This window comes from Triturus cristatus, chromosome 1_1 (genome assembly GCF_964204655.1).
Source record: "Triturus cristatus chromosome 1_1, aTriCri1.1, whole genome shotgun sequence".
Taxonomy (NCBI): domain Eukaryota; kingdom Metazoa; phylum Chordata; class Amphibia; order Caudata; family Salamandridae; genus Triturus; species Triturus cristatus.
In genome coordinates this window covers 1,096,439,470-1,096,448,590 of record NC_140579.1, presented here as the reverse complement: position 1 = coordinate 1,096,448,590, position 9,121 = coordinate 1,096,439,470, and positions in this window count along the sequence as shown.

The following is a 9,121-nucleotide window of genomic DNA, read 5'->3' as shown; positions in this document are numbered from 1 at the left end:
GTTTTTTAGCCACCTGAATATTTTTAACCCCACTTTGCTGCTACAAATCATTGTCAGGTTTTAACCTTTATGTGTGAGAACATGTGATATTGGGTATCTGCACTGTTGGCACTACGAAGGACACCTTACCTGCCTCTCCCTGGCCCTGGTCCGACGCGGCAAGTGCCGTTGCGCGGAGGGCCTCTGGGAGCAGATTCCAGCCTCACTTCCTGCTGGTTAGCGCTCTAGCTCTTCAGGCGCCCAGCACCATTTAAGGCCTCTCAAATGCGCATGCGCAGCAGACGCAGCAGTCACTGATCTTGAGACGCTGCAAGCTGCTCTGTGCGAAGATTCGTTTTTTAGCCACCTGAATATTTTTAACCCCACTTTGCTGCTACAAATCATTGTCAGGTTTTAACCTTTATGTGTGATAACATGTGATATTGTGTATCTGCACTGTTGGCACTACAAAGGACACCTTACCTGCCTCTCCCTTGCCCCTCTCCGATGCGGCAAGTGGCGTTGCGCGGAGGGCCTCTGGATGCAGATTCCAGCCTCACTTCCTGCTGGTTAGCGCTCTAGCTCATCAGGTGCCCAGCACCATTTAAGGCCTCTCAAATGCGCACGCGCAGCGGACGCAGCAGTCACTGATCCTGAGACGCTGCAAGCTGCTCTGTGCGAAGATTCGTTTTTTAGCCACCTGAATACTTTTAACCCCACTTTGCTACTACAAATCATTGTCAGGTTTTAACCTTTATGTGTGATAACATGTGATATTGTGTATCTGCACTGTTGGCACTACGAAGGACACCTTACCTGCCTCTCCCTGGCCCCGGTCCGACGCGGCAAGTGCCGTTGCGCGGAGGGCCTCTGGGAGCAGATTCCAGCCTCACTTCCTGCTGGTCAGCGCTCTAGCTCTTCAGGCGCCCAGCACCATTTAAGGCCTCTCAAATGCGCTCGCGCAGCGGACGCAGCAGTCACTGATCCTGGGACGCTGCAAGCTGCTCTGTGCGAAGATTCGTTTTTTAGCCACCTGAATATTTTTAACCCCACTTTGCTGCTACAAATCATTGTCAGGTTTTAACCTTTATGTGTGATAACGTGATATTGTGTATCTGCACTGTTGGCACTACGAAGGACACCTTACCTGCCTCTCCCTGGCCACGGTCCGACGCGGCAAGTGCCGTTGCGCGGAGGGCCTCTGGGAGCAGATTCCAGCCTCACTTCCTGCTGGTCAGCGCTCTAGCTCTTCAGGCGCCCAGCACCATTTAAGGCCTCTCAAATGCGCACGCGCAGCGGACGCAGCAGTCACTGATCCTGAGACGCTGCAAGCTGCTCTGTGCGAAGATTCGTTTTTTAGCCACCTGAATATTTTTAACCCCACTTTGCTGCTACAAATCATTGTCAGGTTTTAATCTTTATGTGTGATAACGTGTGATATTGTGTATCTGCACTGTTGGCACTACAAAGGACACCTTACCTGCCTCTCCCTTGCCCCTCTCCGATGCTGCAAGTGGCGTTGCGCGGAGGGCCTCTGGATGCAGATTCCAGCCTCACTTCCTGCTGGTTAGCGCTCTAGCTCATCAGGTGCCCAGCACCATTTAAGGCCTCTCAAATGCGCACGCGCAGCGGACGCAGCAGTCACTGATCCTGAGACGCTGCAAGCTGCTCTGTGCGAAGATTCGTTTTTTAGCCACCTGAATATTTTTAACCCCACTTTGCTGCTACAAATCATTGTCAGGTTTTAACCTTTATGTGTGAGAACATGTGATATTGGGTATCTGCACTGTTGGCACTACGAAGGACACCTTACCTGCCTCTCCCTGGCCCTGGTCCGACGCGGCAAGTGCCGTTGCGCGGAGGGCCTCTGGGAGCAGATTCCAGCCTCACTTCCTGCTGGTTAGCGCTCTAGCTCTTCAGGCGCCCAGCACCATTTAAGGCCTCTCAAATGCGCATGCGCAGCAGACGCAGCAGTCACTGATCTTGAGACGCTGCAAGCTGCTCTGTGCGAAGATTCGTTTTTTAGCCACCTGAATATTTTTAACCCCACTTTGCTGCTACAAATCATTGTCAGGTTTTAACCTTTATGTGTGATAACATGTGATATTGTGTATCTGCACTGTTGGCACTACAAAGGACACCTTACCTGCCTCTCCCTTGCCCCTCTCCGATGCGGCAAGTGGCGTTGCGCGGAGGGCCTCTGGATGCAGATTCCAGCCTTACTTCCTGCTGGTTAGCGCTCTAGCTCATCAGGTGCCCAGCACCATTTAAGGCCTCTCAAATGCGCTCGCGCAGCGGACGCAGCAGTCACTGATCCTGGGACGCTGCAAGCTGCTCTGTGCGAAGATTCGTTTTTTAGCCACCTGAATATTTTTAACCCCACTTTGCTGCTACAAATCATTGTCAGGTTTTAACCTTTATGTGTGATAACATGTGATATTGTGTATCTGCACTGTTGGCACTACGAAGGACACCTTACCTGCCTCTCCCTGGCCACGGTCCGACGCGGCAAGTGCCGTTGCACAGAGGGCCTCTGGGAGCAGATTCCAGCCTCACTTCCTGCTGGTCAGCGCTCTAGCTCTTCAGGCGCCCAGCACCATTTAAGGCCTCTCAAATGCGCACGCGCAGCGGATGCAGCAGTCACTGATCCTGAGACGCTGCAAGCTGCTCTGTGCGAAGATTCGTTTTTTAGCCACCTGAATATTTTTAACCCCACTTTGCTCCTACAAATCATTGTCAGGTTTTAACCTTTATGTTTGATAACATGTGATATTGTGTATCTGCACTGTTGGAACTACGAAGGACAGCTTACCTGCCTCTCCCTGGCCCCGGTCCGACGCGGCAAGTGCCGTTGCGCGGAGGGCCTCTGGGAGCAGATTCCAGCCTCACTTCCTGTTGGTTAGCGCTCTAGCTCTTCAGGCGCCTAGCACCATTTAAGGCCTCTCAAATGCGCACGCGCAGCGGACGCAGCAGTCACTGATCCTGAGACGCTGCAAGCTGCTCTGTGCGAAGATTCGTTTTTTAGCCACCTGAATATTTTTAACCCCACTTTGCTGCTAAAAATCATTGTCAGGTTTTAACCTTTATGTGTGATAACATGTGATATTGTGTATCTGCACTGTTGGCACTACAAAGGACACCTTACCTGCCTCTCCCTGGCCACGGTCCGACATGGCAAGTGCCGTTGCGCGGAGGGCCTCTGGGAGCAGATTCCAGCCTCACGTCCTGCTGGTCAGCGCTCTAGCTCTTCAGGCGCCCAGCATCATTTAAGGCCTCTCAAATGCGCACGCGCAGCGGACGCAGCAGTCACTGATCCTGAGACGCTGCAAGCTGCTCTGTGCGAAGATTCGTTTTTTAGCCACCTGAATATTTTTAACCCCACTTTGCTGCTACAAATCATTGTCAGGTTTTAACCTTTATGTGTGATAACATGTGATATTGTGTATCTGCACTGTTGGCACTACGAAGGACACCTTACCTGCCTCTCCCTGGCCCCGGTCCAACGCGGCAAGTGCCGTTGCGCGGAGGGCCTCTGGGAAGAGATTCCAGCCTCACTTCCTGCGGGTCAGCGCTCTAGCTCTTCAGGCGCCCAGCACCATTTAAGGCCTCTCAAATGCGCACGCGCAGCGGACGCAGCAGTCACTGATCCTGAGACGCTGCAAGCTGCTCTGTGCGAAGATTCGTTTTTTAGCCACCTGAATATATTTAACCCCACTTTACTGCTACAAATCATTGTCAGGTTTTAACCTTTATATGTGATAACATGTGATATTGTGTATCTGCACTGTTGGCACTACGAAGGACACCTTACCTGCCTCTCCCTGGCCCCGGTCCAACGCGGCAAGTGCCGTTGCGCGGAGGGCCTCTGGGAGCAGATTCCAGCCTCACTTCCTGCTGGTCAGCGCTCTAGCTCTTCAGGCGCCCAGCACCAATTAAGGCCTCTCAAATGCGCACGTGCAGCGGACGCAGCAGTCACTGATCCTGAGACGCTGAAAGCTGCTCTGTGCGAAGATTCGTTTTTTAGCCACCTGAATATTTTTAACCCCACTTTGCTGCTACAAATCATTGTCAGGTTTTAACCTTTATGTTTGATAACATGTGATATTGTGTATCTGCACTGTTGGAACTACGAAGGACAGCTTACCTGCCTCTCCCTGGCCCCGGTCTGACGCGGCAAGTGCCGTTGCGCGGAGGGCCTCTGGGAGCAGATTCCAGCCTCACTTCCTGCTGGTCAGCGCTCTAGCTCTTCAGGCGCCCAGCACCATTTAAGGCCTCTCAAATGCGCATGCGCAGCAGACGCAGCAGTCACTGATCCTGAGACTGTGCAAGCTGCTCTGTGCGAAGATTCGTTTTTTAGCCACCTGAATGTTTTTAACCCCACTTTGCTGCTACAAATCATTGTCAGGTTTTAACCTTTATGTGTGATAACATGTGATATTGTGTATCTGCACTGTTGGCACTACAAAGGACACCTTACCTGCCTCTCCCTTGCCCCTCTCCGATGCGGCAAGTGGCGTTGCGCGGAGGGCCTCTGGATGCAGATTCCAGCCTCACTTCCTGCTGGTTAGCGCTCTAGCTCATCAGGTGCCCAGCACCATTTAAGGCCTCTCAAATGCGCACGCGCAGCGGACGCAGCAGTCACTGATCCTGAGACGCTGCAAGCTGCTCTGTGTGAAGATTAGTTTTTTAGCCACCTGAATATTTTTAACACCACTTTGCTGCTACAAATCATTGTCAGGTTTTAACCTTTATGTGTGATAACAAGTGATATTGTGTATCTGCACTGTTGGCACTACGAAGGACACCTTACCTGCCTCTCCCTGGCCCCGGTCGGACGCGGCAAGTGCTGTTGTACGCAGGCCCTCTGGGAGCAGATTCCAGCCTCACTTCCTGCTGGTTAGCGCTCTAGCTCTTCAGGCGCCCAGCACCATTTAAGGCCTTTCAAATGCGCACGCGCAGCAAACGCAGCAGTCACTGATCCTGAGACGCTGCAAGCTGCTCTGTGCGAAGATTCATTTTTTAGCCTCCTGAATATTTTTAACCCCACTTTGCTGCTACAAATCATTGTCAGGTTTTAACCTTTATGTGTGATAACATGTGATATTGTGTATCTGCACTGTTGGCACTACGAAGGACACCTTACCTGCCTCTCCCTGGCCCCGGTCCGACGCGGCAAGTGCCGTTGCGCGGAGGGCCTCTGGGAGCAGATTCCAGACTCACTTCCTGTTGGTTAGCGCTCTAGCTCTTCAGGCGCCTAGCACCATTTAAGGCCTCTCAAATGCGCACGCGCAGCGGACGCAGCAGTCACTGATCCTGAGACGCTGCAAGCTGCTCTTTGCGAAGATTCGTTTTTTAGCCACCTGAATATTTTTAACCCCACTTTGCTGCTACAAATCATTGTCAGGTTTTAACCTTTATGTGTGATAACATGTGATATTGTGTATCTGCACTGTTGGCACTACGAAGGACACATTACCTGCCTCTCCCTGGCCACGGTCCGACACGGCAAGTGCCGTTGCGCGGAGGGCCACTGGGAGCAGATTCCAGCCTCACTTCCTGCTGGTCAGCGCTCTAGCTCTTCAGGCGCCCAGCACCATTTAAGGCCTCTCAAATGCACACGCGCAGCGGACGCAGCAGTCACTGATCCTGAGACGCTGCAAGCTGCTCTGTGCGAAGATTCGTGTTTTAGCCACCTGAATATTTTTAACCCCACTTTGCTGCTACAAATCATTGTCAGATTTTAACCTTTATGTGTGATAACATGTGATATTGGGTATCTGCACTGTTGGCACTACGAAGGACACCTTACCTGCCTCTCCCTGGCCCCGGTCCGACGCGGCAAGTGCCGTTGCGCGGAGGGCCTCTGGGAAGAGATTCCAGCCTCACTTCCTGCTGGTTAGCGCTGTAGCTCTTCAGGCGCCCAGCACCATTTAAGGCCTCTCAAATGCGCACACGCAGCGGACGCAGCAGTCACTGATCCTGAGACGCTGCAAGCTGCTCTGTGCGAAGATTCATTTTTTAGCCACCTGAATATTTTTAACCCCACTTTACTGCTACAAATCATTGTCAGGTTTTAACCTTTATGTGTGATAACATGTGATATTGTGTATCTGCACTGTTGGCACTACGAAGGACACCTTACCTGCCTCTCCCTGGCCACGGTCCGACGCGGCAAGTGCCGTTGCGCGGAGGGCCTCTGGGAGCAGATTCCAGCCTCACTTCCTGCTGGTCAGCGCTCTAGCTCTTCAGGCGCCCAGCACCATTTAAGGCCTCTCAAATGCGCACGTGCAGCGGACGCAGCAGTCACTGATCCTGAGACGCTGCAAGCTGCTCTGTGCGAAGATTCGTTTTTTAGCCACCTGAATATTTTTAACCCCACTTTGCTGCTACAAATCATTGTCAGGTTTTAACCTTTATGTGTGATAACATGTGATATTGAGTATCTGCACTGTTGGCACTACGAAGGACACCTTACCTGCCTCTCCCTGGCCACGGTCCGACACGGCAAGTGCCGTTGCGCGGAGGGCCTCTGGGAAGAGATTCCAGCCTCACTTCCTGCTGGTTAGCGCTGTAGCTCTTCAGGCGCCCAGCACCATTTAAGGCCTCTCAAATGCGCACACGCAGCGGACGCAGCAGTCACTGATCCTGAGACGCTGCAAGCTGCTCTGTGCGAAGATTCATTTTTTAGCCACCTGAATATTTTTAACCCCACTTTACTGCTACAAATCATTGTCAGGTTTTAACCTTTATGTGTGATAACATGTGATATTGTGTATCTGCACTGTTGGCACTACGAAGGACACCTTACCTGCCTCTCCCTGGCCACGGTCCGACGCGGCAAGTGCCGTTGCGCGGAGGGCCTCTGGGAGCAGATTCCAGCCTCACTTCCTGCTGGTCAGCGCTCTAGCTCTTCAGGCGCCCAGCACCATTTAAGGCCTCTCAAATGCGCACGTGCAGCGGACGCAGCAGTCACTGATCCTGAGACGCTGCAAGCTGCTCTGTGCGAAGATTCGTTTTTTAGCCACCTGAATATTTTTAACCCCACTTTGCTGCTACAAATCATTGTCAGGTTTTAACCTTTATGTGTGATAACGTGTGATATTGTGTATCTGCACTGTTGGCACTACAAAGGACACCTTACCTGCCTCTCCCTTGCCCCTCTCCGATGCTGCAAGTGGCGTTGCGCGGAGGGCCTCTGGATGCAGATTCCAGCCTCACTTCCTGCTGGTTAGCGCTCTAGCTCATCAGGTGCCCAGCACCATTTAAGGCCTCTCAAATGCGCACGCGCAGCGGACGCAGCAGTCACTGATCCTGAGACGCTGCAAGCTGCTCTGTGCGAAGATTCGTTTTTTAGCCACCTGAATATTTTTAACCCCACTTTGCTGCTACAAATCATTGTCAGGTTTTAACCTTTATGTGTGAGAACATGTGATATTGGGTATCTGCACTGTTGGCACTACGAAGGACACCTTACCTGCCTCTCCCTGGCCCTGGTCCGACGCGGCAAGTGCCGTTGCGCGGAGGGCCTCTGGGAGCAGATTCCAGCCTCATTTCCTGCTGGTTAGCGCTCTAGCTCTTCAGGCGCCCAGCACCATTTAAGGCCTCTCAAATGCGCATGCGCAGCAGACGCAGCAGTCACTGATCTTGAGACGCTGCAAGCTGCTCTGTGCGAAGATTCGTTTTTTAGCCACCTGAATATTTTTAACCCCACTTTGCTGCTACAAATCATTGTCAGGTTTTAACCTTTATGTGTGATAACATGTTATATTGTGTATCTGCACTGTTGGCACTACAAAGGACACCTTACCTGCCTCTCCCTTGCCCCTCTCCGATGCGGCAAGTGGCGTTGCGCGGAGGGCCTCTGGATGCAGATTCCAGCCTCACTTCCTGCTGGTTAGCGCTCTAGCTCATCAGGTGCCCAGCACCATTTAAGGCCTCTCAAATGCGCACGCGCAGCGGACGCAGCAGTCACTGATCCTGAGACGCTGCAAGCTGCTCTGTGCGAAGATTCGTTTTTTAGCCACCTGAATACTTTTAACCCCACTTTGCTACTACAAATCATTGTCAGGTTTTAACCTTTATGTGTGATAACATGTGATATTGTGTATCTGCACTGTTGGCACTACGAAGGACACCTTACCTGCCTCTCCCTGGCCCCGGTCCGACGCGGCAAGTGCCGTTGCGCGGAGGGCCTCTGGGAGCAGATTCCAGCCTCACTTCCTGCTGGTCAGCGCTCTAGCTCTTCAGGCGCCCAGCACCATTTAAGGCCTCTCAAATGCGCTCGCGCAGCGGACGCAGCAGTCACTGATCCTGGGACGCTGCAAGCTGCTCTGTGCGAAGATTCGTTTTTTAGCCACCTGAATATTTTTAACCCCACTTTGCTGCTACAAATCATTGTCAGGTTTTAACCTTTATGTGTGATAACGTGATATTGTGTATCTGCACTGTTGGCACTACGAAGGACACCTTACCTGCCTCTCCCTGGCCACGGTCCGACACGGCAAGTGCCGTTGCGCGGAGGGCCTCTGGGAGCAGATTCCAGCCTCACTTCCTGCTGGTCAGCGCTCTAGCTCTTCAGGCGCCCAGCACCATTTAAGGCCTCTCAAATGCGCACGCGCAGCGGACGCAGCAGTCACTGATCCTGAGACGCTGCAAGCTGCTCTGTGCGAAGATTCGTTTTTTAGCCACCTGAATATTTTTAACCCCACTTTGCTGCTACAAATCATTGTCAGGTTTTAATCTTTATGTGTGATAACGTGTGATATTGTGTATCTGCACTGTTGGCACTACAAAGGACACCTTACCTGCCTCTCCCTTGCCCCTCTCCGATGCTGCAAGTGGCGTTGCGCGGAGGGCCTCTGGATGCAGATTCCAGCCTCACTTCCTGCTGGTTAGCGCTCTAGCTCATCAGGTGCCCAGCACCATTTAAGGCCTCTCAAATGCGCACGCGCAGCGGACGCAGCAGTCACTGATCCTGAGACGCTGCAAGCTGCTCTGTGCGAAGATTCGTTTTTTAGCCACCTGAATATTTTTAACCCCACTTTGCTGCTACAAATCATTGTCAGGTTTTAACCTTTATGTGTGAGAACATGTGATATTGGGTATCTGCACTGTTGGCACTACGAAGGACACCTTACCTGCC